The sequence below is a fragment of the Rhyacophila brunnea genome, unplaced genomic scaffold, assembly GCF_057557595.1.
Source record: "Rhyacophila brunnea isolate RB1 unplaced genomic scaffold, BYU_Rbru_1.0 scaffold_12, whole genome shotgun sequence".
In the NCBI taxonomy this organism is placed as follows: domain Eukaryota; kingdom Metazoa; phylum Arthropoda; class Insecta; order Trichoptera; family Rhyacophilidae; genus Rhyacophila; species Rhyacophila brunnea.
In genome coordinates, this window is record NW_028232774.1 from 43,825,383 (window position 1) to 43,845,573 (window position 20,191).

Below are 20,191 nucleotides of genomic sequence, written 5' to 3' on the forward strand. Positions count from 1 at the left end.
AATGGTAAAGGCGTTCATGAAGTTATACGATTGGTCCAAGTTGGAAATATGTTATGAAATTAACTCACCGTTCATTGATAGTATATTAAGCTAAAAAAATCCATTGCTACATCCACATGTTAATACTGGTAGGACATAGGTATTAATTGAACTCTTTTCACATTAGTCGCAATGGGAGGTGACTTATATTTTTAGGCGCCGCAACGCACTCCGGACCAGTTTGGTTCTGCGAGCAATCTTGCGATATGCGTCAATGGATAATAATAATGGTTTTACAAAATAGAGTTGTTATTTATCCGCTGATGTTGAGTAAATAAACACTTATTTACTGTTTGTGATATTTGTTATTTTTTTTATTAATAAGTTAATTTCTAGAAAAGGTTGTCGACCGTTTGTCTCCACCGACGCAAACCACCAGGGAGATGGCTGAATACAACAAGCTCCTGTAACGGATGCCGAGCGAAAATAATCAATTTGTGGAATCTAATATTTTTTTTAATAGTTGCTTAATTAAATAAATTTGGTTAACATCCACGTCTCGTAAAAAAAACTATGAATTCAAGCCATCACTATATGGAGACCTTTATATAATTTATATGGATCGGGCATAGTAAAAAAAATATTATTTACTTTTGATATTAGCTCTACAGTGGAATTTCCTAAGTCCCGATCTCTAAAGGCATTGCATTCAAATCCCTAAAAAAATTCATATTGGTTTTTCAATACTAGTTTGCTGCTGAACTGAAGGACCCAATGGTATGAGCAAGTGACAAGCAAGCATTCTCCATACAAATTTTTTTATTATAAATTCCACTCTGAGCTCGTCCGTATAATCTCCTTATGATTAAATAATAGTTATCTACTTTTTACATTAATTAACAAAATTATGTGTGGGTATATTATGTTTGGCACTTTTTCATCTCAAGGCGAATGTATAAAGTCTCATGAACGTCCAATAGAACTAATGACGAAGGAATTCGTGATAGACTCAGAAGACTCACAGAACTACATAGCCTGTAGAAGTGATAAAAAAGAAATATTATGTTATTTAGACAGAATTAAAGATGGAGAGGACAAAAAAGGCTTTATTTAGATAAATAGAGCAAATGAAGGCTCTTATACGTTTTAAACAACAGGTTTTGCGTGTTATTAAATACTGAGAAAGTTTGAGTTGGGTTACACAATAGTATAATATTTGCAGTACCTCAACAAAGAGGAAGATAAAAATAATAATAAAATAATAACTCTAAATATTATTATACGTCTATTGGTTTGTATACGGGGTTGCGTTGCTTTAGGATGCTGCTTTGACCTGGAATGAAGCAAGAAAACTGGCGAGCGACAGGGATTTTTGGAGACGCTGCGTGGTGTCCAAATGCTCCAATTAAGGGGCAGATATGGCCGAAGAAGATTGGTATATTAAATAGTAATTTTGAACGCTGGGAAAGTTGTAATAAACTATCGGATGTTTATGTGCATACAACAATTTATAAACATAATATATATATTTCAAACAAGTGAGCAAGTAGCTACTATTTACTTCACTTGTATTCTGTGTTACTTATAAGATGCATCTGCCTGAGTATTTCCTCACGAAATTACGCATCCGACGAAAGGAGCTGCAGTATGTTTGCTTTAGTCACTTGAAAGCAAAACACTTGGAAATCAGCCAATAGTCGGCACAGCTACCATACAAAATACATTTTTTTTTTTGTTGTATAATAATAAAAACCCAAAAACTGTATTATTATGCAGTTTAATTTCAAACACACCCCTTAAAAAAGATTCAAATCACAAATTAGATTCCGCAATATATAAATTTTGTATTTTTATTTATTTATGGTAGATGTTATATAAAAAAATACAAGCAAACAAAGGTTTAAATAAATTTCCTTAGCATTTTATGTCATGATTCTAATGTTGTCATTATGCACTTGGTACCAATCAAAATAACTAATGGCTTCCTTACAGTTCGTATTCAAAGAATGTTGTTGCAAAGATAAAGAGCAAAATAAATTTCAGATAAGTGATATCGTTGTACAATATAAGAAAAGTAAAGAAGTCTGTTTTTCTCGATTTGTTTACTGAAAGCTTAAAAAATTCAAAGCTTTTCTTCCAAACTTTAAGCTGTTCCATAAATAACAGAGTTTCACTGTACATTCAGAGATTGAGAAAATGATGTAATGGATTGAAACAAAGCCTTCATTTAGAGAACACAGAAAAACAGTTACATCAAAACCATTTTATACAAGAAAACAAACTAAACTTATTTAAATTGACTCAAATGACTGTATACTTTAACGTAATTTAGATATAAAGGATTTTAAAAAGAATCTTAAATAGGACTTATTGCCTAAATAATAATATTTTTTTATATACTTATAGAGATTTCGGACATTTCATCAGATATATATTTAATGATGGTTTCTCCAAACTCTCCATTCCTCTCGGTTCCGTCTGTTGTAACGCCAGCCACAGAACCTAATGTGATACACACAATGCATGAGTGTAGAACGAAGAAGATTTTATTAGCAAGAATATTAGGTACCTACGTTACTGACTCAGTGGCTTCTGGGTCTACCTTTCAGACGTCTACATAACCATACCTGCCGCTGGATGATTAAATATGTCCAGTTTGTACTATTATTATTTGAGCATGTATAAAAACTGAAAATAATAATTCACTGTAAGAGAATTTATTGTCAAATTGATGGGGATTGGAAATTTTGACAGCTAGGGAAAATAATACCAAAATAGATTTTAAATGATTACTTATATTGTATTTTAATATATAGTCCATGAACATTTTGTATTAATTAAAATAGGCATAGTGTTTGTGTTAAAACGTTCTATTGAAAACGTACGCCTCCAAATAAACACATAATCAAGTGGCGTGTGTGTGTCTTGTTTATGTTTGTATGCGTGAAGGCTTTACATCACAATTTCCGGTGTAACTTTGAAAACGGAAGTGATAAACAAAGGCAGTGTATTTATTGTTTGGCTACACAGTGACGTGTGTATGTACATTATATATTAAATAACAATTTATTCGAGTTCGGGATTGATTTTAATTAAATTGTGCGTACCATGTGAAATATTTATTAGGTGAGATGATAGGAAAATATGCCATGTTTTTTTGTATTATAAACTCAGATACATGAATTTAAAATTGATTCTTTGGTACAAACCTGGTTTGAAAGTAGATTCGTTCTGTCAATTTGTTGTATTTCAATTATGACATGTTTCGTTCGTGAATATTTTTCAGTAAATATATTTTTTTTTTCGACCATGTCCGATCCTGATAGGTTTGAGGTTAGAGGAGGTTTGTATTGACAGATTTTGTTTTTTACGAGAAATGGATGTCAGCCACTTGCTCAACCTATTAGGTCCATACCCTGACACACACAAATTGAAAAACAATATGTGTACTTGCCAGACCCAGGATTCGAACCTGGGACCCACGGCTTTATAGTCCAACGCTTATGCCGCGCGGCCACTGTGGGCGTAAATATATTAGTAGATAATAATTATTTTTTGTCAAGTTTTAAAAAATCTGGTGAATATCATTTCGGTAACTATCCGAGATCAGCATGGATATCTATAAAAATTATTATGCAGCCGCTACCTTGTATATACTTTATATTGCGAGATATGATAGGATGACATTTATATTACCTGTTGAGGGATGTCTGGAAGGTGTATCACTGTGTTTTTTTTTTAAATCGTGTAGGTTATCAATGAATTTTTCAGCATTAGTTTTAATAATATTATAACAAGTACTATTTAAATTTTGCTCAATTTAATACCGTTATTTTACGATTATATATTTAAATAAAATATCTCAATATTTTTTAAATCATTAATTAAAATTTAACAACTTTACATTAATAATTAGAAGATGAAGCACTCATAATAAATAGTCACGAAAAATTTATAAATTAATATAATTGAATTTTAGAATATTAAAAACAAATTAACAAATCAATGATATAAAATCCTATAAGACAATATTATTAATATGTACGTTTGCATATTATCTTTTATATTTTTATTGATTCTCGGGTTCTCAAGATTTTTATGTATCGTCTGGTAAGTAAAATTCAAAAATACCTACTCTTTTTCATTTACATATTCAATAGGAGCTTTTATACGTTCTATCTGAACTTCAATTAGAAACCTATATCAAACTACAATACTATAGTACTTAAGTTACATACGTAGTTCAGCGAAGATAAACTAAGGAGTGCTGTTATTTTTGACAATCATTGACGCTAATATTTGTTTGACCATTCATAAGAAAATTGTAATTATAATAATTTGCAATAAAGTAAAATCTTTATTACACTTATTTTTGTATAAAATTATTTATTTTAGCTTATATTCACTAAGCAAACTCTTTTTATTTTAAAAATTAACAAGTATGTTTTCAAAAATATACTGTTGGTTGGAAATTTTCACTTACATTTATTTATTAAGTCTACAACATTAAATGTATGCTAAAACGAATGCCCTTGAAAACTTACTAAGTAAAGAATACTTTCGGTTAATTTTAAATGGTATGCGTAGATATAATAGTGTAAAAGGCAAAAATTTATTTTAATATTCTTGATACCTACTTTAAACAGACAATCCTGCTTAAAGTTTCCACACAAAGAGAGGATACTATTTTTTGCGTTGAGAGGCCTCAAAAGTTTTTAATAATATAAAAGAAAGTTTACGTAAATCTATCATCAGAACTTCCACGCTAGTAGGTACATTATCAATAAACATTTCATACGAATTTTCCGGAACCATTTATAAAGCATTTTTTTTTTATTAAATATAGGAGGAAAATATATCCACGTCTTTCAAAGGCATACATTTGTTTTCATTAAATTAAGTTTTCCGTTCGCTGCCAAAGTATAATGCACGAATAAGAGCATTGTTCTTGCTTATTTGTAAATATGGCTTTAGAATATTGTTGGAAAAGAAAAATTGAAAATATTTCAAATATGTTTTAATAAAAAAAAAAAGGAAAATGATTTTTTATTACAATTAAGATAATTCAATTCAATAAATTGTTCTTTTAAATATGTAGGTAAATAATTAAATTTATCAATCATATATAATGTACGTATCAATTTTACTTAATATTAATGGAAAATAATTTGGTTTTACATATTATTACGATTATGAATCAACAAAAAATATTTGCATACGAACCTCACTCTATCATCTACGTAGTAAAAGGCAAATACAATAAATGCAGCGACACGGTCAATGCCTCTTGCTATGCAAAATTTCTCTTGTGGCATTACTGTAAGGCGAGTAAGAGTAAGCTTTACTATCGTAATCTGTGGTAATAAACCATAATATCAAGCGGTTATTTAGCTTACTAAGGTATCTGTGTTAGAATTGAGGTTAGAAACACTACTTGATTTCTTCATCCCATAACATTAGACATAGAACTAACTAAAAAAGTGCATACATTGCAAAATAAGGCTTACCCTATCTTATTATTATAAAATTTTATGACGTGAAGGTTGTCGTTATTATTATGTGCATCTCTTTACATAAAAGTATATTGTTTATATTGTATTTAATTTAAAGATTCTTAAGATTTTTCAAAAGAAGCTTGAATTGTAGATATTATGCTGGGGTATATTTAATTTTTATATAACTGTTTAAAGCATTTTCGTGCCCTGTATGTTATCATTTTTATATGAGTATCCTAAAGCAATAAATCAATAAACTTCATACACATGCTGAAGTGTAAAAAAACGTTAAAATAATTACAAGATAAAAAGAACTTTTTATATACAACGTTTTTAAATTTTCTGTTGAATTATTATGCTCAATATGCTCTTGTACTTGTACTTGATATAAAGTAAATAAAAAACAAACAAATATATAGAATACTGAAATGTCATTTTGACATTTCATTTTGATTTTCATAGTAATGCACGTATATATTAATAATTTAGTTGCTAGGACCATCCCCTTAGCAACCAATAATAGTTTTTTACTTCTTACGGATTTTTCTGAAACAACTCTCCATACAAAACAGAATTAACTAAAAATAAATTCAATTCTGCTTAAAGATGGCTAAAAGTATTAAAAGAATGCATTGGCAACGTGTTCTGATATATTCTAAAAGTTTCAAATGTCTAGCTAGTCGGGAAGTTAGTTAAAAATCGATTGCAAGATTTTTACTGGACAAACAAGAATACGAGTTAATAAAAACATTGTAATAAAAATACCTATAATAATTGCGAGTGTTAAACCAAATATCTATTTTGCGTAATAAGCTCCAGTTTTAGTGCATATATCACGCAAATTCTAATGGTAAATAGATTATTTAATTTATCTTCAATGTCAGCGGAAGCTTATTATCGAAAACTTTATACCTATTACACCGCACTTTACGCGTACTAATTTTCTGTGGTCGTACAAGACCCTTACTCGTTTATAAATAATTTCTTGTATAAACTAAAATACTTTATCTCTCCTCAAATGTAAAAAAAATAAATAAGTAGAGGTTTTTATATTTACCACAATAATTGTATAGTATAAATATTAAAAAAGGTGACAAGATCTCCGATGAATATTTCCGGTATTCAAAGTTTCTGCGTGGGATTGAAATCACTAGTTATATATTTTTTAAGCATATAAAATTATTCAGTAGTACTATGTATAATATTCTGTTTTTTCTGCTAATACAAATAAGGAGGTAGGTACCTGCCTACGATTCTTTTTTTAAATTATGCGGGCTGACCGCGCAACAATGGGATCGTTTCCGCAAGCCCGCATTAATTATTTAATAATAGAATTTCATTATGATTAATTGTTCAAACTCTGTTAAAATTAAACTAAATGGTTTTAATACAACACAAGTAAATATCTACTCAAGGTATAAGATAATTAAATCATCCGTCATCATTTCATAACTCATATTTTTTTCTTCACAAAATTTTTTATCAATTAGGTACTATATTAAAACCGCCATACTAACTATTGTATTAATGATATGAGTATCCGCATCTATAATATTCATATTGAAATAATAATTGAAATGTCATTGAATTGGTAGATTTCCAATAGTAGAAAAAAATACCTCCACAGAATAAACGTTAGATTTTCAGACTATTTTTTATTTTACGTGTAATGGTTGTAAGCTCATATAAGTGAAGTGGTCAGTTTACTCAAACAAATGGCTAAATTTCCATGTGACTGCATTGATTTATAACTTTGAAATTATATTATCAACTATTTTCCAATAAAATAGAATTTTTAATCAGTCAATATCTATACCGGTTTTCACACCATCATCAAGTAATATATCAAGTAACCAAAGTAATTATCAGCTTATAAATTAATTAATCATACATAACTTGATGCTCGACGGGATATAAACCCGTATAACCACTGGTATCGCACCAACTGTGCATTAACCAATTTATTATTCTACGAGCCTCCTATCTAATTGCGACAATTTAAACTAGTAGGTCATGAATATGTGTATTAATTAAGGCGCTAAGTACCAAAATAATAAAAGCTGACATTTTTATAGAGAAATGTTCTACATACCAGCGCCAATAACTTCAACTATAGTCTAAGTGCCTCAAGCAAGTCAAAAAAATACAGCAAAATAATTAAACCTGTCAACGTTGTAAGTCCGTTGGCGTGTTTTATTTATAATGGTGTAAGTAGCACTGCAGTGGTCAACGGCATTCAATATAAAATAGCTGATGATGGTGTGTTGACACTTGCGAGTTCTTAATACCTAAAATTATAGAAGTTGCCGTGATTGCTTCACACTGTAAAACTACATTTTTCAAAAGGTCTGCTTCATGAAATTTTACTGCAATGACTCGGTATTTTGTAACTACAGGCAATACTATATATTGGTACTTAGAGCCTTATTTAATACACGTATTCATATTACATTAAATGCGTTATTATTGACTATCGGTTTTTGTGTATTAAATCAAGGAATATTAATTACCTTAATTACTACCTGACGCCCGGCTCTCGCCAAATATTTTAGTTAGAGCGTCTACTTAAACGCTACATAGCTTGATATTATATTGAATATATTAAACATACATAACTCGTATTTTATTCTTTTTTTCTAGTATGTATTATATCTGAGATGTTTTCAAGTTATGTATGTTCAATATATGGAATGTCACATTCTCAAAATCTTGTGAATTATTCTTTGAATAAACGACATGGTTTATTATAAATTAATCTATAAAATTGAATATATTACTATTTATTTGACTCAAATGTGACTGTCATTAAAATATCTATATGCTCCATTTTAGAATGGACATAGTAAAAAAATATACTTTGTATTTTTGAATCTTCATTTACCCAATTTTTACCGATAGCAGGATATTAGGCTATTAATTAATGCTGAAATTAATAATCTTTTTATATTAAATGGTACAAATTGTTGAATACCAAAGTAATTAGTTGTCATCTAAGCGGGATTACTGTGGTATATTAAAGCTAAGTCTAAACCCGGATATTACATCACCCGGACGACAGCGCCGGAAATATTTGAATACTCCGCGATTGTCCAAACAAATACTCTGTGGGTAATCAATTAGCAGTGCACTATTCAGTCATTCATTGTCAAGAAGCACACCTAGTGGCAGATATAACAAACTTTTTTTGGTTAGTTTATATATTTTTTGAAAATAACTATAAGCGATTGTAAGATTGCCACAATATACCCGCTACAGATGAAATATTAAAGAGATTCTATAAAGATCTCTAACATTTTATTTATGAAAATCTGTTATTAACTATTGATTTATATCAACATAATATATTAATATGAATAAGTACTTAAATAGAGGTCAAATACTCATCCCTTTGCTTATTGAAAAACAATAATGTAATATTGCTCACCAATGCCAATTTGTGACTAAAATTAATGAAATATTTTGTTTTGTATGACATTCAAGCCAACCAGATTCCGTCTTCCTGGAAGGACTTTAAATATTATCTTAATAGCGTGTCAGAGTTACAAGTTGTTAGATTAACTTAGAATGCCGCAAGAAGACTGGCGAGCGACAGGGATTCTTGAAGAGCACCGTGTGGTATCCATATTCTGCTCCAGCTAAGGGCCAAATAAGATAGTATGTATTATAACTTTGTGTAATTCATTGTTTTTTAACCAACATCTAAAAAATATCTGAAGATAGTAGATTTTTAAAAAATAATTACAAAAAAATAACTTTTTATATACAACGTTTTTAAATCCTGTTGAACCATATAAACTTGACTTGACTAGCTTAAACGATCAAAAAAATTTGTACTTGACATGTCATATTGATTTCCATAGTAATGCACGTATATATTAATAATTTAGTTGCTAGGACCCCAGAAACAACTTATAATGGTGTCGAAATAACTTTTCATACAAAACAGAATTAACTGAAAATGAATTCAATTATACTTAAAGATGGCCAAAAGTATTTAAAATACATTGGCATCGTGTTCTGATATATTCTAAAAGTTTCAAATGTCTAGCTAGTTGGGAAGTTGGTTACAAATCGATTGCAAGATTTGTACCGGACAAATAAGAATACGAGCTAAGAAAAACGTTGTAATTACATTATATTATTTACAAACGTTTTCACTAACGTGTTTTAATACCTACAAATTCTTGTATTCGTATGCTTTGGTAAATATATTGGAAATGTATACCAATTTGTCATTTTGACAGAACAGAACATTCATAATATTGGGATTTTAACAATTTTATAATAATTGTTATAATATTTATTGTATTATTATAGTTGGCAATCACTTCATTGTAGAGATCCTCGCATAGCATACTGTATGTAAAGTTTGTACAGGAAATCCAATCTTGAGTAAGCATATACGCGACATAGCTCCCATGGAATCTGACCGTCTTACTGAGCGCACATTGTTTGCAAAGATCTTTCAATGTTTACGGATACGCCATATATAGAGGACACTGATGAGAACCGTTGCGCTTTTCCTACCAGACTACGAATAATGCGGCAAAGGGGGGACATGCTCGTCGAAGGTCAAAATTGAGTTTTTATTGTATATTCAAACCATGATCCTGGACACTCCTTAATCGTTGTAGATGATCTATTTATATAATTTTGAAGCCTTATTATCCTTTATAGTTATTTTTAACATTTGATGACTGCATGAAGTATTTTTGTTACATAAAATAGTATTCTTTTAAACCTCTCGCTCTAATGTTTTAGAATATAGTCATATTTCGGTACATAACTGTGCAGTGGTGTTAAGATTTTTTACATTTATTAATTTTTAAACGCATTTATAAAACCATTAGCATAATTTATTACGAGATAATTTTTGTAAAATATTCACGATAAAAAATTACATTGATAATCTCTGTGATCCCAAATTTGACAAGAATTAGGCATTTTATTATTCAAAAAATCGGCAAGATTAACACATTTCAAGATGATTCTAAAGATATTTATTATAAGCTATGTCTTTGACCATTCAAGTGTGATAAACATCTTATGAATAATGATTGCTTTATAATAATTATTGACCTAAGAATAAGGTAGTGTTTTTTTGAAATACGCCATTTCTTTTGTCATTCCCTAGTAGTTAAGCTACAACATACGGCCGTAGCCATAAATTGACAAACTATAATTGAAGTAGGGAGTAAAATGATATTTACGCGCGTGTTTGAACATGTACCGTTTAAAAAAAAATAAAAAAAAATTCGGTTAGGTACATGTTCAAACACGCGCGTTAACATAATTTTACTCCTTACTTTAATTATAGTTTGTCGTTTTATGGCTACGGCCGTATGTTGTAGCTTAACCACTAGGGAATGACAAAAAAAATGGCGTATTTCAAAAAAACACTACCTTATTCTTAGGTCAATAATTATTATAAAGCAATCATTATTCATAAGATTTTTATCACACTTGAATGGTCAAAAACATAACTTATAATAAATATATTTAGAATCATCTTCAAATGTGTTAATCTTGCCGATTTTTTGAATAATAAAATGCCTAATTCTTGTCAAATTTGGGATCACAGAGATTATCAAAATAATTTTTTATCGTGAATATTTTACAAAAATTATCTCGTAATAAATTATACTAATGGTTTTATAAATGCGTTTAAAAATTAATAAATGTAAAAAATCTTAACACCACTGCACAGTTTTGTACCGAAATATGACTATATTCTAAAACATTAGAGCGAGAGGTTTAAAAGAATACTATTTTATGTAACAAAAATACTTCATGCAGTCATCAAATGTTTAAAATAACTATAAAGGATAATAAGGCTTCAAAATTATATAAATAGATTATCTACAACGTTTAAGGAGTGTCCAGGATCATGGTTTGAAAATACAATAAAAACTCAATTTTGACCTTCGACGAGCATGTCCCCCCTTAAGTGATTTTGTGGTGAATATCTCCAGTAGTTTATACAATATAATCATCATACCTATTGTTTGCGTGTTATTTTAATCGTATATTTAATTAGATAGTAACCTACATATTGATTTGAAAATTTAATATTTTTAATTTATAAATCATACATAGGACGTTCCTTACAGGAAGACTGTAAGTGACATTGTGGACAAGACCGCATTTGCGGCATGGCAGGCGAGGTGGACCGCCTCCCCCAAGGGGCGGCACACTTACCGTTTTTTTCCAGACGTATTCTGCAGGCACCAAACTAGAAGACTCCAACCTTCGCACTGGATTAGCCAGTTCCTCACCGGCCATGGCAACTTCGCCGCCAGACTCCACGAGTTTGGCTTGATAGTAGATGGGCCGGGTTGTACCTGCGGGCATGACCACCAAGATGTTGAACACATCCTCTGAGATTGCCCGCTTATGGAATTCGAACGAGCGGAGCTGTTTGCCAGGGTCCGTCCTCACACGGGCCCAATTGGTCATGGAGATCTGGTAGCAACCGAGGCCAACTTTGCGGCATTTGAGAAATTTGCAGTGTCGTATGGGGAGCGAGATAGTTCCGACTCTTCTGTAGACTCATCCATTTCAATTCGTGACACTCAGTATGCGGGTACACAAAGCGCTTAACGTCAGCGGACAGCAGAGCCAGTCCAAAAAACAAAAAAATTTCTTTCTTAACTTTCTTCTTTAAGCACTACGGTGCATGGTTGCAGCATCAGTCCCGTGCGGCTCCGTCTCGGGACGGAATGAGCACTTAAAATCACTTCTTTCAGACACGTTTAAAGCGTCATAGAAAGCGGCCGTGCATATCCACGGTTGTGCATATATGACGGGTGGTGGTGGGCACTTTAAACTGTTAATAATGTTTCGTAGATACACATTAAAATAGAAAAATCGAGACCAGTCTCTAGGTATTGTAAACAAATTTTCCCTTTATGATATAAATTATATAACAAATCTCATTTAAATTGCCTTTTTTCCGCTATTCACAGAAATCAGCGAATAAATAAAACGATATTGTTACATTTATTAAGATACAATTTTCATTATACAAAATGTATATTATATTATATTATATTAAGCGTATTAGAAAATACTGACTATCCTTGTCAATCATAATGTCAATAAAAAAAGATATTATTTGTATACTAATTATTTTATGTTTTGTATATAACCAAGCAATTGATGATTAACCATCAGACTACCATTTTCGACGATAACTTTACTGTATTGGTAGATAGTAATTCCAATACTAAAGCTAGCCTTTAAAACACCATTATGGTTTTAAAAAACAGTTTTTAGGATTTAATATTAATAATATTATATCTAAGTAATAAAATAGTAGTATAAAAAGTATTGATAGGTATAATAATTATGTAAAGCACACATTTCTAACAGCATCATAATAATAATATTTTAAACATGATAATGTGAGTTTCCTTCTTATCCATTATTTTTATTTAATCGATGGTAAATGAATAACATGTCAAACAGTCACTTGTGTGATCCAATAATATTGAAATTCTTACTATATGTTACCGATCATATCCGATCCTAATAAAATCATAAATGGGCCTCCACAGACTAGAGGTTTGTATTAACAGATTCTGTTATTTTTTAACTAGAAATGGATGTCAGCCATTTTCTCACCCTATTAGTTCCATACCCTGACTCAAACACAAGATTGAAAATCAATATGTGTATTTGTCAGGCCCAGGATTCGAACCTGGGACCCACGGCGCTAATACCGACGTTTAATCTGCGCGACCATCGTATGTGAAAACTACTAACTACAATATATTAACTAGTAACATAGTAACAAACAAATAATAATTATATACACGATACAGAATAATCTATTAGTATATACCTTCTAATAGTTTTATACCTAGGTAAGAGTAAATTAATATAAAAACAAAAAGATAAAGCCTCAGAAACATAATAATATGACCATTTAATAGTATTATAAATTAATAATTCTAACCAACTACTTATATTTAATAATACCAGTATTCAAATATATACATTATAGGTATATTTCGTTCAGGAAAGATATTTTTGTGTATAACCTTACTAAAATATTTTGAACGAAACATGGAAAAGTTAAATAAAAACAATACCCAATTCAAACATAAAAAGTAATTTGCTTATTTCGATACTGCTGTGATAAAAACACATAAATACGTTATTTTCAAACAGGGAACTCGTGGGAGAACTATGTTTACCAATTAAATACAAATATTTTCTCGGCGTTATACTTTATTAGAAAACGGTGAACTTTAAATGCACAAAGTAATTTTATCGGAAGCTTTGTTAGGCGCGATTAGTGAAAAGCTCTGTGGGCACCTAAATTGGAAAGCTGTTTCTATACAAATATCGAATGAAACATGAAATCTTTAGAATTATGCATTAATTACCTCAATTTTGAATGTTTGTATAATGTGTTTTAAATAAAATTGTCAATTTAATTATTGATTCATCTTTCGATAGCGTTATAGCTCGAATTGAGCTCTAGTCTCTTTAGTCCTTTACCTTTAAGACACTTTGTCCTCCACTGCTATTTTCTAGTTGATCTTAATATGGCAACCCTCCCCAAAGTATCTCTCTAACGAAGTCTCAATATCTTTACTATTAATACTATTAATATTAAAAAACATATTAATTAAGTTATTCAAAAAAATATTAGTGTACTCCTTATCTTCATAACGATCCCTAAAATTTATTAATATTTACTTATGAGTAAGTATACTTATCATGCTCCAGCGGTGTTACAAAGGCGATCTACGTACTATAACTCTTGCACGGCAGGATAGACAGAAGGAAGTGACGTGACCATGTGCTTTTATTATGAGTGTGTTTTATTTTTATTATTTGAAAAGAACATTTTTCTGATTATTTTCATTTTATTAGGGTTAATAAAAAATATACTGAAAAATCTCAGTAAATATTATTATGATTTCACATTAAGTATAATCTTGTATATAGTATCCATGTTATAGGTATGTATACTTATTATGAGCAATATATGGTACATATAATATTATCGTGATATATATGAGGGTTATGGCTTGTACTTAGATATTTGACATTTTTATTGAATTCTAAACTTACAAGTTTAAATTTCTTGGAAAGCAGTAAAATTAATCAAAATAAACATTAATAGTTGTTATTAGGTTGATATTATGTAATAATAATAAAATTATCATCCAGGTTCAAATATAATTTCTATATAATATTAGTAAAGGTACAAAACGTCTGCAAGGTAGACCTAGATGCCTCTGGATCGATGAAATGATAAAATTCTGCAGAAGTACGTGGCAACAAAATTCACAGGACCGAGATAAGTGGAATCAACTTGAAGAGGCCTTCATCCAGCAGTGGGTAGATTCAGGCTGATGATGATGATTAGTAAAATAAAATAATTAATATACTCATGGCTGAAAATTGTGATAATGCTAGATCCGCTTTCTCCATATTATTTGTGGTAGATCCTATGAGTTTAACAATGGCCCCATTTACCTAGTCACCGGAAATAATCAATATTTTTCCTCTGTCTCTTTTACGTAACAGGCTGTATAAAACAATTAGACCTTGCAGAAATAAATAGAGGCAGGGATGCATCCACCAAAAGCATGCATTAATTTAATATGTTTTCTTTTTTCAAATATAAAATGGCGAATGGAGATAACCGCTTTGACTCCGAACCATTCGACTCGAACGCTTTCTGATTGGCTCTATGAGCTCGGTCTTCTTACCCATTCCATATTTTCATGAAGTGGAGAAATACAGGTTGTAAACCTCATCCTCTGTAGATATCCTAAAATGTGTAGAGAAAAGGAAGAACTGCTGAATTCGGTTCGATCAGCTTTTGAACCAATCGGACCGACTAACCTGGTCGACACAAATGCCAATTTTGTTCCATTTAAAAAATTTGCGACCTCATACTGCCGACGTGAAGACCTCTTCGCTTAGATTGTTTGGATGTTCGGATGTAGCATTTTTTACTTATTACACATTTTAATTTTACCTCGGCGTGCTCATCTTTCTCATGGTTACTCTTTACTTAAAGTGATGTAAATTTAGTTAAATAATATTTGAGTGCACGTTGACTTCAGTCTTAGGTAACTGTTTCTGAGACATCTCAGTCAAACAAAAACGATGCTTTATAGACAATTGTTGGATCCCATGATACCCCCGATTAAGATCGGGGGTAGTGCGGTGCGAAGGTAGTTTAGTAGGGAGTTATTAACTTAAAAAATAAAACAATTATTAATCTTTCTGGGTGTCATCGAATAGTATAGCCAAAGATGAAAAACCCACATTGACTCTAGCTCTTGACCATTTATTTCTCAGTTTTAACCGGTAATAGTGGTGTTGCCTTCTAGCTCTGTGAGCTTGGTCTAATAGAATCAACTTGTTTATGTGGCAAATTACAGTACATCGATCATCATATCCTTTAGGAGTGCCATATTATATTATTATGTTGACTAGAAAGGAAAAGTTTCTCAAGTCAGTCTGATTTTCAGTTAAACAGGTCGGAAAACAAAAATTTCGCGATATTTTAAGGCGAGGAAAGGTGAGTTTTAATATCGAAGATTGATCGTATTATATTATATCAGAATAGAATTCGCCCACATTCACACCGTAGTGAACGACTACCAAGTTCATATGAAGTTGCTTTTGGAACACTCACAGCATAACATTGAAGATCGCCTAACATTTATTACGCCACGGTATACGCCTGCATAATGGGTATGGGCCCAGGTGGTGGAAGGAAAAGCAAGTATGACCAAAGAAGCACATGACATTACGAAAACGCATTAAACCGTACAGTTCTCATAATCGTTCAGCTTTTGCATTACCAAGGCCTTCTATGTATATTTTCCATGATATTATTGCCAGGCGTTACTAGTTCCTTAATTCAAAGAACCACGGGGTTAACATTTCTCTAACATAAAGAAAATTAAATTAAAAATACAGCAGGATCTACAGTATGCATTGTTATGTTTTTCAATTAATAATGATCCCATGTCACCTACGAGTACTTTTTTTACCATTTTCGAACCTAATGAGATCATATTTTTTTAAGAATTCTAAAATCTTAAGAGTTTTAAAAGATTTTTGTTTTTACGATAAATTTATGTAAGCTACTTGCTCAAACTATTAGTTCCATACTCTAGTCTAAACACACATCGAAAAATAATGTAAATTTGCCAAATCCGGGATTCGAACCCGGAACCCACAACATTATAAATCGACGCAGTATGTATTATTATTTAATTTTTTGTATTTAAATATATTTATACATATTTTCATAAGACAACAGACCACAAAGTCCACTGACAGTAATGTATTTATTAATATATGTGAAACAATCAGAAACACCCAGGCTTTAAAAAAAATCCCATAAATATATTGTGACTATACGAGGAATCGATCCTGGAGCTCCCGGATGAAAGGCCAACGTCTTGCGCACTGCACTGCACCACGAGAGTTGCTACGGGTAGCTGTAGACTATCTTAGGCCTACGATGTACTAGTGACATATTAATAATGTAGTGTTAAAACATACATAATTTAGAAAAACACTTTCTGAGAGAGTATATTATAACCAATAGATAAAATCTTTTTTGAAAAAAGTAAGTCACCCCGACGGGGAATCGTGCCCTGTATCTCTCGGGTTTACGCCCCATCCGTCGCATTTACCAATATGCTACGCAGTGACATACTAATTGCGACAAATTTTAACTATTGATCAATTTTAATACCTTCTCATCAGCGTTCTTCCAAATCAAGCTACTTTTGCAATCGATTTTTGTTTCTTAAATCAAAGTAAATACCTATAACTTTGATTACTAACTGACGTCGTGGATTTCTCCAATATTTTTTGGTAGTGTAGTGTTAAAACATCAGATTGTTTTAAATCCGCTGTTGATTTATATATAAAAGAAATCTCTAGACAAAAAAATTTATAGTAGTTTTATTCTCTAGTATTGTTATGGTTGAATAAATTTAGATTTCATAACTGAAACAACATTAAAACTTTAATGATACAATAATTCTTCATAAAAAGTTTTTCTTGCATTAACACTGCCGAGGAGCCACGCTCTAAGAAAATCTTAACACTTTAAAAATCGGGTTAAATTTATTACGAAGGAGTTATTTATATTTTTAATTAATCCAAAACTGTCTTCAAAATATCTTAATATCATACATGTTATTTTAAAAAAGTCTCAGAAATGTTACTATTTTATAATTAAAATAAATTACAATATTATAGAAATAATGTAAACACTTACTCCAATTATTGAGGTAAAACATAATGTATTAATACTATGACCATAAAATAAATAATTATTTGCTATTATGTAACCCAAGTAACTGTTGCTTTTTTAGTTGGGAGTAATATAAGAAAACTCCGTCTTTTGTTTCTTAATATTAATTAATTGATTAATTCTGTGTATTAAATATTTTTATCTCATACCATATAAGATTTTTTAAACATATTTTTATTTATGTATGTAGTATGTACCTACTTCATATTATATTAAAATGATATGTCAAAAATATTGTTAAAAAAATGATAATTTAGGTATCCCTTGGCTTAGTGCAATGTGTTATCCGTTTTGTAAATATAAAAAATTAAGTATTAAAAGTCCTTGCCTTCTTAATAATATAACACAAACAGAACAATAACATAAATAATATATTATTATGACAACACTTCCAATATAAAAAAAATAATAAGTGATATAAATCCTCGCAGAATATCATTGAAAAAGTATTAGGTAATAAGTGTAATATGAAAAAAAAAATTATAAAAATTAGTTACAATATGATATAAAATATAATATGCAAATAGAATAATTATGACAATAAACGAACAAAAAAAAAGGTATAAAAACACATTTTTTAAACAAGGCTTTTATCTTATGTAAAAATGTTCCCGATTATTTATTAAAGGCGTGTGCCTATATTATTTTTTTTGCATGATAAAGTAGTTACTTCTGAATTTGAAATTATGTTAGATAATATTAAAATATATAAAATTCAGAACACTCTTTGTATCTGAGTGTTTTACCAGGCAGTATATTTTTATGCTAACATTTGTATTCCAAAGTTTTGGCTGAAAAAAGAGTAAATTAAGACGCATTGCTGCTTACTTTTTCTTAATTAAACGAAGTTCAGTGTGGATTTCATACAACCCTGGAGTGATCTTTAACTTTCCCGCTAAAGTTCGAGGATTTTTTTTAACCTTTTTTCTTCATTTCGTAAGTGTCCAAACCTTTTTAACTTTGTTTCTCACTTTTGCTCTTAATGAGAATTTTTATATTTGTTTTTATTAAATCAAAGAAAAATATTTTCTTTTTGGCACAGTTTTCGCAAAATTTAAGTCACCACCTAATTAAAAGCTGATTTTTTTTCTTTGAAAAAAAAAACATCGTAGGCATCATGTTTTTTTATTTTAGTATTGTTAGTTTTAGGCATCCACTTGAGTATCGTACTTTTTTGAACTTACCTATTATTATTTTTTTATTATTAATGAATATCGGATATTTTTGAGAGAAAATATTAGATTATCTACATAATTATTGAACGACATCAATTATTATTCATAAAGCATTTTTACTATAAATATAATATTCTCTTTTAATGCGCACATTATGGCCGTAGCACTGTTTTTTTGTGGCACTCTTAAGTTTTCCGAGAATTTAATGAAGTATTCCAACGTTAAAACTCATTAGGTTCTATACAGTTTACCAAAGTTATAATAGTGATGCTATTGTTTATAAATTATTCTGTCTATTAAAAATAAAATAACAAGATAAAAAGAACTTTTTACATGCCATGATTTTAAATTCTGTTGAATCATATAAACTTGACAATTCTATGTATTAATAAATACTTTTTTAAATTTTTTTGACGAACTATCCCATCAACTTGAAAGAAAATGATAAAATGCGTACTAAAGAGAGCAATTATAAGAAATTTTCAAACATTTATTAATTGAATAACTTATTATATGAGATTTTTAAAACTTGTACTTGATATGAAGTAAAAAACAAACAAACAAACAAAAAACAAGAAAACGAGTTAATTCTTTTTTCAAAATCATCGAACGCCGTTACGCAAAAATTCAAACATTGAATTCGATCGAAGCGCCACCTTGCGGATTTTTCCCGAACTAACTTTCCATACAAAACAGAATTAACTGAAAATCAATTCAATTCTGCTTAAAGATGGCTAAAAGTATTAAAAGCATGCATTGTCATTGTGTTCTGATATATTTTAAAAGTTTCAAATGTCTAGCTAGTCGGGAAGTTAATTAAAAATCGATTGCAAGATTTGTACTGAACAAACAAGAATACGAGCTAATAAAAACTTGGTAAAATATTGCACGCATGTATTGTTTTTCAGTTTGCCATGTATTGATTATACGTTCTATGATTGCATTGATTATAAAAGCAAGTCATGGTATATTCAGTTAGAGTTCTGAATTTAAACACCAGTGTGAAAAGTCGTCTGTATTCTTACTTGTCAAACCAGCCGAATTGGGCGTCGGACTATAATCAGCTAAAACGAACAGTAATAATTAAATTCAACAAGAAATTCTTATAGAATGTTAGATAGTTAAAAAATCTAACATTCTTGAGTCAATAATTCATTACAGTTAAAGTACATAAATGAAAATTTACTTTTACGTATTAAATTTGATACCTGCTTATTTCAAATCATTAACAAAAT